An 8,905-nucleotide genomic window follows, 5' to 3' on the forward strand; every position below is an offset into this window, starting at 1 on the left:
TTTTAAAAAAAAAATGTGTTTATTCCAACTGTCTAAGTTCTCATAGTTTTTCATAGTTTCAATACTGTTTCAAAGTCCAAAGTCCAAAGACTTTTCTGAGCCTTAAGACAATCTCTTAACTGTAACCCTTTGGAAAGTCAAAGAACAAATCACACACTTACAATATACAATGGCATGGAATACACTTTACTGTTCCAAAGGGGAGGAATGGCAGTGTAGGGAGGAAAGACTGGACCAAAGGAAGATGGAAACACAGCAGGGCAAACTCCAAATCCTGTATTTCCACGTCGAGTGTCAAAGGGATTACATGGCTCTGTTTGTCCGGTTCGCTGATTGTCACATACATCTCTCTCCTGGGCTGGCTCCACTCCCTGTGTGCAGCTCTCCCTGGCAGAGGCTCTGGCATCTCCAACGTCTTCGGCTGAGGCATCACTTTCACAGCTTCATGCACTGACCTGTCAGGTCCTCCCGTTCTCCCAGGGCCTTCACAGAGGGGCTACCCTGCTGTACACTGCCTCAGTGGCTCTCTAAAACAGCAGAGAGAGAATCTTCCACCTTTCACTCTTTTATCCTCTGTGCCTCTAAAGCCATCAGCACTGCATGAATGATGGTGACCATTCTGTTCCACCTGGCATGGGCTCCGCCTCTCGAGTCACCCCAGGAAGCAGAACTTCTGCTCAGTTGCTTTCTAGGAGCCAAAGACCCTTTAGACTCTTTCACAACTTGGAAACTTAGCCCTGGGTGGGGGCTTGCCCTGAGGGAAGCCTGCCCCTTATTACAGGGCTCCGCAGGATGTGACCTCTTGCCAGAACAGCCATGTTCTGGATTAATATTTCTCTATGCCTTATTTGTTTTTCCCCCCACTATAGGCCTGCATAGGAGCAACTAATAATAACCACATGACAGATTCAATATCAAGCAGCCTTGAAATCACCTCTAACAAATAATTTAGTCTGTGATGTTTAAATTTAGCCTCAGGCAAGTTCTCAGGGCAAGGACAAAAAGCAGGCACATTCTTTACCACAACTTGGAAATCACAAGAACGGTCTCTAGGTCACTTGCTAATATTCTTATTTTAGCTCCCCCCCCCCCCCAGTGACCATAACAGTGTTTGCAACAAAGTCTCTGCCATTTAAATTGTTGGTGAAGTGAGTGATCAGTAGACACTCTGTGAAGCCAGTGAATTTTGGTTATTGGGGAGTCCCATCGTGTAGGCTCAACACGCCTTGTAATAAGAGCACACACGTCCGCGGCCTCAGTGTGCAGTTCCGTGTCCTGACTGTTGCGCATCTTTCTCTGCGAATTCTCATCTGTCCTCAGTCAACCTATAATAATGTCAAAAGGAACCTATGCTATTGGGAACCAGGAATTTCGCATGCTATAATTTAAAAAAAAAAAAAGAATTGAAGCATCTAGGGAAAAAGGAAGCAATTTTTAAAATGTATCATTCTGCAGAGAGGAATGCCAGCATAGAGAAAAGTATGCGAAGCAAAGATGGCTGCCGTGTTGATCTGGTGCAGGACAGTGGTTTCTAACACCCTTGGTGCGGAGAAATTCCTGTTCTCTTTCCCCATATGCCGAGCTCTTCTCCACCCCCAAGGTCCCCATCCTATTGGTTTAGACACAACGCTTTAGCCAATGACTACTTTGGGGCTGGAGACCACTCCCTTTTCTGATTGTGGCCTCAGTCACATAGCAGGCTAAAAAAAGCTCATGCCGCTTGCCAGCTAGGGGAGAGAGGGGCTTGTTTGTGACTCTGATGAACTCAAAGTGCACTACGTACTTATAACACATATACACAGGCCCGCCAAACACATAAACATATCTATGCAATACATGCATACACACACATACACACACACACACACACACACACAGATCCACATATATCTACACAATAACACATTATATGTACACATATGCATACAATGCATACATATACATACAAATACAATATTCAACACATACATAAACCACACCAGACCTATACCATACACTACACCAGACATATACACACCACATATATAAAGCTATCATGGACATATGGATATACACCTACACACAATGCCACATACACCACACACACACCCCCCATATGCACCATGTTATATGGTGGGTTCCTCTTACATTTCCTGTAAGAGAGAGGGAGAGACCCAGAGCCTGGTGAGGAAAACAAAAGGTCACATATATGACAGAGAACAGAGCTTGGAGATTCTTGGGGGTCCCCCAACGGAATAAAAGGCAGTGAACAGTTGCTGGGGTGCAGACAGATTCTGCTCAGTCAACTGCAGACGGAAAGATGTTCGCGCTTTCCTGCTGAACCATCATCTCATTGGCACCAACTATGGGTTCTTTTCAATTTTTGTCATTATAGGCCTCTCTGCCATTTTCCTCTTTGTCTCCCCCGCCCCCCCTTTTCCATCAGAAAGTTAAGCTTCTCTTTTCTTTTCTTGTCTTGTCTTGTTGCCAACTCCTCCAGCTTGTGACTAAGCTTTCGAATGTTGCTTTGGAGAGAGAGTTTGCACCACTTTGAGATGCGCACAACAGACTCTACCACACCAAGGACAACACCAGAATATTTTGAAGAAAGATTTTGAAGACAGCAGTGTAAACCTACTTCAATTATTTGTAAGTAAAATTAATTTCAGGCGAACAATCTCCTTGTCCCCTGTTTTATAAGTAGGTGAGCAAAACAGAGTGTCTGCAGCCCAGAGGGCTAGGGGAGAGCGTTTTGACATTGCCGGGACGTTCAGCCCCTAGCTGGAAGCCAGATGGCCAGCTTGGTCAGGGGTTACTATCTGCAGCTCGCTCGGTTGTGGGTTATCATCTGCAGCTCAGTCTAGGCAACCAACAGGGCCCTTAGCAGACTCTGGGGTGAAGCTTGGTCATTGGAGCTTTGTCTCTGTCACTTTCTGGCTCTGTGACTCTGAGTCAGGTCCCCAAGTTCTCTGTCCTTCATTTTCCTCACTTAGTAAGTTAGACTAAGTGCTCTTAACTGCTTAGGCATCTCTCTAGCCTCCTTTTCTTTCCTTTTAAAACAATTTAAAAAAAGATTTATTTATTATGTATAAAATGTTCTGCCTGCATGCCTGCCCACCAGAAGAGGGTACCCAATCTCATTACAGATGGTTGTGAGCCACCATGTGGTTGCTGGGAATTGAACTCAGGACCTCTAGAAGAGCAGGCAGAGCTCTTAACCTCTGAGTCATCTCTCCAGCCATAAACACTGTTTTTAATGGAGTGAAATTAATTTACTATGATATCTATATCAGAGGTTCTCTGTGTAGCCTTGGCTGTCCTGGACTTGCTTTGTAGATCAGGCTGGCCTCGAACTCACAGCGATTCACCTACCTCTGCTTCCTGAGTGCTGGGATTAAAGGCATGTGCCACCACCCCGGCACTATGGTATCAATTTTAAACTAAAGATTTTTCCTTATTGCTTGTGTGTACATGTGTGTGTGTGTGTGTATGCGTGTGTGTGTGTGTGTGTGTATGCGTGTGTGTGTGTGTGTGTGTGTGTGTGTGTGTGTGTGTGTATGCTCCCTCACATGCTCCCACATTAGGAGGTCAGAGGACAACTTGTTGGAGTCTATTCCCTCCACCTTGTGGGTCCAAGGGATCAAACTCAAGCCATCAGGCTTGGTGGCAAGCACCTTTGCCCCTCTTGCCTGCCCACATCAATTAAAAAAAAAAAAAAAAAAAAAAAGCTTGGGAGCATTATATATTGAGCTATACCCCAAATCTGGCTCCACCTCTTGGAGGTTCCCAGCACCAGCCAATACCTCCCCTTGCACTGAGCCTTTACTCATGGCCTCCAGGGATGGTCATACCCTAAGCGCAGTGCCACATTTATGGGAGAAAGCAGCATGGATCTAAACTATGGTATTTGGTGAATCTTTCTCAACTAGTGTCAGCTATGTCAACTGCCCAAGCTCCTGAGAAACAGAGCACACAATCAGCATCAACAGGACCATGTGTCAGAGTGGGTTCTTTTCTTCTTCTTCTTCTTCTTCTTCTTCTTCTTCTTCTTCTTCTTCTTCTTCTTCTTCTTCTTCTTCTTCTTCTTTTCTTTCGAGACAAGGTTTCTCTGTGTAGCCTTGGCTGTCCTGGAGTTGCTTTGTAGACCAGGCTGGCCTTGAGCTCACTGTGATCCACCTGCCTCTGCCTCTCAAGTGCTGGGATTAAAGGCATGTGCCACCATGCCTGGCCAGAGTAGGTTTTTTTTTTAAAAAAAAAGATTAATTTTAATTATTTGTGTGTATGTGTGTGTGTGTCTGTATGTGATTTTGAGGCAGATGGTCACTTGGACTGGAGTTACAAGTGGTTTGGTACTGAGAACCACACTTGGGTCCTCCTAACTCCCCAGCTCTAAGCTGCTATTTAAAGTTGACAAGAGTGGGCTGCTTAATTCTACAGACGTTAAATTCCAGGAAAACGCAGTGCCTGTGGGTGTGGTGGTGCATGGCGAATCAGGAGGACGGCATGTTTGGGTGTGGGTTTTCCTCCTGTCCTTTAGCTCCTGGAATAACGACTTCTGAGCCTCACTAAATATTATACAAATGCCTAGGCCATATCGCTAGGCTCTTCTCTGACTAGCTCATAACATAAAATAACTCATTATGTTAATCTATGTCTTGCCACGTGGCTGGTCACCTGAGCTCAGGCACTATGCTTCCATCTTCCTCACATTTGGCAGCTAAATCGCCTGCGTCTTTCTTTCTCCCAGAATCCTTTCTGCCTATCAGATGTCCTACCCCTATTTCCTTGCCTAAGCTATAGGCCATAGGTTGGTTTGTTTGTTTGTTTTAATTGATAAGGGTTGCATCCATAAAACACACAAGAGATTCCTTCTACACTTGGGGCCACCCTGGGCTACATGGTACCCTTTCTCCAAAACGGAAGACTGGAGACAGCGGTGGGGAGCATGCCTGTCAATACAAGGCCCCATTTGATGCTCCAGACAATACGTAAGCAATTGAGCTGCTCATAGTAACAGACCAAGCAGGGCGGCAGGCAGCCAGGCTGGAGATTCTGGCGACATCCCCAGCACCTTGAGTTGCCGCCCCTCTATCCAGCGGCCACCAGAGCTTCCCTTCTGACATGGACGACACGGAGGAAAAGAAAAAAAAAAGAGGAAGCCGTGCACAAAGAAGCTGGTGACTCAGAGGCCAAGAGAGCAGTCCTGAGAGGAGTGGAGTTTCAGGGGTGTTCCAGAAAAGCTGAGTCAGATAGCCACCAAGAAGAAAAGCAGAGAGACCAGATGACTCAGAGGGTAAAGGCACATGGGGCCAAGACTCCACATGGAATGAGAGAACTGACCCCTTCAAGGTGTCCTTCGGTTTGCACACATAGTGCACTGTGGGATACGTGCCCTCCCCTCACACACAAATGGAATAAAATGTTCAAAAAAAAAAAAATCTATACTATAATATCAGCAAAGCCAGCTTTTTTCCTTGTGTTCCTTTGCCCTCTATGTTGCTGGCTTGTATTTATGCTCCTGAAAGAGGCTCTTCTAAACTGCACGTTTACCTACATGGCTTAGGGACAACAAGTAAGAAGCTTTAGTCTGTATTAAACACCAACACCACACAAACAAGTCTCTGCAGGCAGGGGCGGCCTCATCTGGACCGCTGTTTTTTTTTTTTTTTTTTTTTTTTTTTTTCAGCGCCTTGGTTTCTGCAGAGAACGCAGCCCCTCAGAATGCCAGCCTTTCAGAACTCCAGGTTCCTTCCAAAGGATTGTGTGTTCTTCCCGAGGCCGCCAGGAGGCACCCTTGTCTTCATTTTTTAAGAAAAGTAAAAATCAGGGAAAAAAAATGCACTGCATTAACAAAGCAAAACAAGCCTCTCCCCTGTAACTTAAAGGCTGCCCTGGCTTAAGGTGCTTGTGTTTTGATGAGTTCCCAGAAAGGCCACATGACTGGGTCTGGACCTCAGAAGCACCAGAATACGTTCACATTCAAAAATGACAAGTCTGATAAGAGTGTTCATACCAAGAAAACGAGTGTAAAACTTCATGATGGAGTATGTCAGCGTTGCAAAGAAGTTCTTGAGTGGGGTGTAAGATACGGCAAATACAAACCACTGTCAGAGCCTAAGAAATGTGCTAAATGTTTATAAAACACAAGTAATGGACTCTTACCACAAAGTGTGTAGAGTGTGTGGTTGGTTTTTTTTTTTTTTTTTTTGGTTTTTCGAGACAGGGTTTCTCTGTGTAGCCTTGGCCATCATGGACTCGCTTTGTAGACCAGGCTGGCCTCGAACTCACAGCGATCCGCCTGCCTCTGCCTCCCGAGTGCTGGGATTAAAGGCGTGCGCCACCACGCCCGGCTCCGAGTGTGTGGTTGTGAACGTGGCGTGTGTGCAAAATGCGGAAAGAAAGAAGATGTCATTATTTCGTTTGATAAAGAACTAGAGACCTCAGAAGATACTGAAAATCAAGGCTCTGACCATAGAAGAATCTTCAAAAGAAAGGGTAGTGATGAGGATGTGGATGCTGACTGACTGGCGAGGATGGAGACACGGAGGCCTGACAGTACGAAGCCAGCTGCAGAGGACTCGGCAAATGGACTGACACCGGAACAAGGGAGTCAGAAAAGGCTGTTCATGAACTAGGCAGACCTGGTGTATGAGCAACACCAATTATTTATAACATCTAGTTAACAGAAACTTGCAAGTTTTCAGGATAAAACTTAAGCTGCATATACAGAAGGTGTGGAAAGCATGCCTTGTAATCTATAGAAATTGTTTAGAAAACCATATCATCTCATGTCAAATTATCCAGTGCCGGGAATTGGTTATTGTGTCAGAACTATTTCATGCAAAACTAAGATGATTGGCTCAGCCTGACCTGGGTGTGTAACTTCCTTAGCAAACACTCTATTACATCTTAAAAAGCATGTGGTGATTTTCCTTCAAAATATTTTTATATGCTTAATTGCTTTTTTTTTTTACCTTCTCCTAGTTTGAAAATATATACTCAGAAAAAAGTATGGACTGTATAGTTATTAACTAGAAGGGAAAATCCAACATTCAAACGCTAGTGGAGATCCTTGCAGTATCAGACGCTCCTGTGAGGTTCTCCCTCATAAGCATCTCCTTCCCAGAATTCCATTGCCCTGAATTACCACTTTCTTGCCAGTGTGAACATTGTAAGTTGGCTTCATGTGATTATTGAAATCTGTGTCCTTGTGTTTCAAATCCCAAAGTTACAGAAAAGCAGCCAGGTGGTATAATGAACATTTCCACAGTCAGTAGATAGATTCCCAATTTTAGTGTTTTACTATGTTTTCTTTGTGTCTTAATCTACACACACACACACACACACAGATATACACACACACATACACACACACGTGTGTGAATATATTTGTTGAAAAAAAACAAACTAAGAAAACAAACAAAAAAAATCCAAAACCAAAACCAAAACCAAACCAAACAGGATGGCTCAGCAGGCAAAGGTGCTCTGCTGGGAATCAGGAGACCCAAGTTCCTTCCCTGGGACCCACAGAGTGGATGGAGAAAACCAACTCCCTGAAGTTATCCCTTGACTGCCACGTGTGGGCTGGGGTATGCATTTATGCAGACAGGTGAACATACCAAACCATGAGTCAGTCAATCAATTAATTAACACAATAAAAATTGGGCTGAGAACATGTGTCAGCAGGTGAAATGCTTGCTGTGCGGTAGTGAGGCCGTAGTTTGGATCCTTAGCACGCACATAAATCCTAAGGGATTACATGTGGTAGCCTGCCTGTAACCCCAGAGCCAGCTGCGGAGCCAAGGGGTCCCCAGAGCAAAACTGGCTCATCAGATTAGTCCAATCAGGGAACTCTGGGTTCAAGCAAGAGACGCACCTCAGTAAATTAGGTGAGTATTGATCCAGGAAGATACCTGACAGGGGTCTCTGGCTTCCCAATGTATGCACACACATGCGTGTGCATCCACACACATGTGAACATGCACCCATACCACATACACACACAGAAAAAGAAATAACTCTATTTAAAAGAAGCCACTTGACCTGGTGTGGCAGCAGAAGCCTTTTGGTGGGTCGCTCTAGAGGCTGGGCAGGAAGACGGTTGAAAGGTCGAGGGCAGCCTGGACTTAGGATAAGTTCCAGTCCCCAGGGTGAGACGAATGGAGCAGGAGCTGAGTGTGTGGCTCAGGGACACAAAAGTCCTGGGTTCTACCCCCAGCACCACATAAACTGGGCATGATGGTGCGCGGCTGCTATCCCAGCAGTGGAGGCAGGAGGATCAGCGGCGCACAGCATCGAGGACAATGTCCATCATTTCAGCCTACCTCCAGAACATCTTCATCTGCCTGGAAGGACAGTGGGTGATGGTGAGCAGTGAGGGGTGGTGGAGAACTAGACTTTCAGCACGGCGCTCACATGGAAGCCGTTCTGCCTGTGGTGCGATCTTTGCATTCAATGGCTCCCACTCAGCACTCGGGAGGCAGAGGCAGGTGGATCACTGTGAGCTTGAGGCCAGCCTGGTCTACAAAGTGAGTCTAGGAGAGTCAAGGCTACACAGAGAAACCCTGTCTCAAAACAAAACAAAACAAAACACACCCCCCCCCAGCGCAAAATAATAGCTCTCATTTGCATGCAAACCAGGGAAACAGTTAACTAAGTCAATCTTTAGTTTGCTTGTGAACAGGTTTAAAAAAATCATTCTTAATTATGTGAAGGTGTGTGTGTGTGTGTGTGTGTGTGTGTATGTGTGTGTGTGTGTGTTGTGCTTGTAGGTATGTGCACATGAATGCAGGTGCACACAGAGGTCTGAGGTGTTAGATTCCTGGAGGTGGCGTTACAGACAGCTGTGAACCACCTCACAGGGGTTCTGAGAACCAAACTAGAGTCCTCTGGGAGAGCAGCCAGTGCTTTTAACTGATGAGCCATC

The 8,905-nt window shown here is 45.5% G+C and overlaps 1 pseudogene; it reads left to right on the forward strand.

Moving 5' to 3' along the window:
- Window positions 1-5,894: 5,894 nt before the first annotated feature.
- On the forward strand, window positions 5,895-6,532 carry LOC127209016 (uncharacterized protein C9orf85 homolog; annotated as a pseudogene).
- Window positions 6,533-8,905: the final 2,373 nt, after the last annotated feature.

The sequence above is a fragment of the Acomys russatus genome, chromosome 26, assembly GCF_903995435.1.
Source record: "Acomys russatus chromosome 26, mAcoRus1.1, whole genome shotgun sequence".
In the NCBI taxonomy this organism is placed as follows: domain Eukaryota; kingdom Metazoa; phylum Chordata; class Mammalia; order Rodentia; family Muridae; genus Acomys; species Acomys russatus.